We start from the raw sequence: 3,133 nt of genomic DNA, 5'->3' as shown, positions 1-3,133 counted from the left end.
AAGTAATATGGTGATGAAAGGAAAATATTACTGGACTAAGAACCACATAGAGAAACTGTTTTTTGTAACTAATCATTATGTGTTTAATTTTAGATTTTAAAAAACATAATTTAGAAAATAAAGGAGTAAAATAACCAGTATGACTATAAATTGGCACATACTTTTTTTGTAAAGTCAGTGGACAATAACATCAGAAGACTTTAAAATATAATGCCCTCTGATCCAGTAATTCAGTTTTTTAGAAGGAAATTATCTGAAGCAAAAAATAAAGTTTAATGCCCTATGCCCATGGGGTCAACCTTGTGTTATTTACAGTGGCAAAAATTTGAATATAACAAAGCTTCCAACAACAGGGAAATGGTAGTAAATTATGAAGTATTCTCATTGTGGATTGATAGTCATTAAACTTCTGTTTATAAATTATAGTAATAAAATATATATAACAAAATTTCTAAGTGATAAATTACAATTTAAAATCTTATATATAGAAATATTTAAATGATAAGATAGAAGCCAAAAAAATTAACTAATAAACAAGTTTGATGCCAAAATACCCCCACCTCTACATGGTATGTGATTGTGGGTAATTTTTTCTTAGAAACCTTTAAGTATTTTCAAATTTTTAGTAATAATAATATGATTTATAAGTAACAATTAAATAAACGCCATTTTAAAAATAAAATGGGGAAGAGGATCCACAGTGGCAGACTAGGCAGCTCTTTTATCCTAACCTTCTACAACAAAGACCCAAGAAAACAAGTGAAATGGATTTGGATGACAATCCTGAAACCCAAACTTTCAAAGAAAGGATAAAGAAATAGATCAAATACCAAATAGAGAAAGAAACTTAATGAAATGAACAAGAAGGGATACAGAGTAGTAAATTGCCAACTGACTAGTTATTTTGAATTATTGCAAGCAGTGGTCTGATTAGAGCAAGAATCAGAAAACTGACTCTACTCTTCCTGGGCTACACTGGCATCCACACTGGTGACTGGTGACCAGAGAGATGTGATCTCCTACATTACCTTAGACAAATTCCCAGTGATCAGAGGTGCAGTCCTTCCACCCTTCCACACTGCCAGTACTATATTACTTTTTCTTTCTTTTCTCTTTTTTTATTTCTTCTTAGTTCCACCCTCTTCCCACCCTTTTTTTCTTGTTCTTCTTCTTCTTCTTCTTTTTTTTTTTTTTTAATCTTCTTAACCCTGCTTTTTATCATTGTTATTATTACACAAGGTACAATGCTGCATGCTGCCTCTCTGGTAAGCAGTGCCTGCCGCCACACTTCCACAGTTGACAGTGCATGCTCCCATATAGTGAGCACTGTGTTCTTTTCACAGCTGTGTTGACAGCTAACACTTGTGCCAGTACTGCGCTGTTTTTTTTTTTTCTTCTCAGTTCATCCCTCTCCCCCATATTTTTTTCTTCCTTTCTGCCCACTCTTTTCTGTTTTCTAATTCTGCACAGTGAATGCCTGCCCTCCTGCCACCTCTGCTGTCAGCAGTGCCCACCTCCAACCCTCCATGGTGCCTGGTCCTGCAAAGTGAGCTGTGTTCTCATTACAACAGTGTTTTGAGGTTAACGCTTGCATCAGTACAGTGCCACTTCTTTTTCTTCTTAGTCTTCCTTCTTCTTCTTCCCTTTTTTCCTTCCTCTTCTCCCTGCTTTGCTTTATTTCATTTTTTTTTTTATCCTGCCAAGAAACTACTTCACCATCTCCACATTCTGCTGCTACCCCTTTGCATTCAGTGGGACACACTCTTGCAGAACAAGCGCCACATTCCTGAAGGAGCCATGTTTGGTGGCTAGTGCTTATGTTGCTATGGTGTCATTGCAAATTTTGTTTTGTTTTGTTTCTTCTTAGTTCTGGCCTCTTCCCATTTTTTCTTTCTTCCTTTTCTCCTTTTTGTTTTCTTTTTTCTCCAGCAACTGGAAGCCAATTACCCTACTCAGCCACACCCACCATGTGTATTACTCCTCCCACTGGACAAGTGCTACCACCTGCTTGAGCACCACTGCATTGATAGTAAACAGTAGCCAATATGCACTTAGCTGCTGTCAACTGTTTTTCACAAACAGTGATTAGAGATTCTCACCCACACTCCTATTTGCTAACAAATCCACCTGGAGACAGGTGGTGAGTACCCCAGTCATATAGAACACCTGCCCCATTGTCTGAATATATTAAAATAAAGCTAAAAAGTAGGGTGAAGTAAATCAATATACAATCAACAAATAAATATAATAACACTAGACTGTCTCAGAGGTGACAGACAACTTCAAACCACACACACACACACACACACACAAACATGAAAAGATAGTGCAAGAAAATTACCAAAGCACAGGACCAGAAAATCTTCCTGAAGTTAAAATGGTATTTGAAGTACCTGATAAAGAGTTCAGAAGATTTAGATTTAGATATCTATCATGCATTAAGACAGAGATCAAGGAGACTACCAACAAGAACAAGGAAACAGATAAAACTCTAGAAGAATTTTGGGGAAAAAATACAAGAACAAATCAACAAAATAAATGGAAAATTAGAAACCATAAAAAAGCAGTGATAGAAATCTAGAAAATTAATCCTAAAATTTCAGAAACAGATAACAATTTGGAAGGATAAAGGAGTTTAATTGAATCAGTGGCAGACATAATTAGTGAAATTGAAGACAGATGTCTTAATATTAATCTGTTAGAGAAACATCAGAAAAAAAGAATGAAAAAAGTGAAGAAAGCCTAAGAATTATGTGAGATAAAATCAAGAGAAATAATTTATGTGTGCCTGGAATTCCAGATTAAGAAAAGACAAAAAAGGCCACCGAGAAAATGGTCAAAAGTTAGTTGGAAGAAAGTTTCCCTAACATCATGAAATTCAAAAGATATGTATTCAAGAAAATCAATGAACCCCAAATTAGATAGACCTCAAAAGAAAATCATGAATATATATACCATTATCAAACTTTCCAAAACAAAACACAAAGAAAGAATCTTGAAAGCAGCTTGGAAAAAATGAAAAGTTAATTTTCAATGAGAACCAATAAGAATAAGCTTTGACTATTTTTGGCAGAAAACACTCAGGCAAGTAGGCAATATAATGATAGCCTTAAAACCCTAAAAGAAAAAAAAA

Source organism: Orycteropus afer, unplaced genomic scaffold (genome assembly GCF_000298275.1).
Source record: "Orycteropus afer afer isolate SDZICR_OR568_19922 unplaced genomic scaffold, OryAfe1.0 scaffold00019, whole genome shotgun sequence".
Lineage (NCBI taxonomy): Eukaryota > Metazoa > Chordata > Mammalia > Tubulidentata > Orycteropodidae > Orycteropus > Orycteropus afer.
This window is presented reverse-complemented; position numbering follows the sequence as displayed.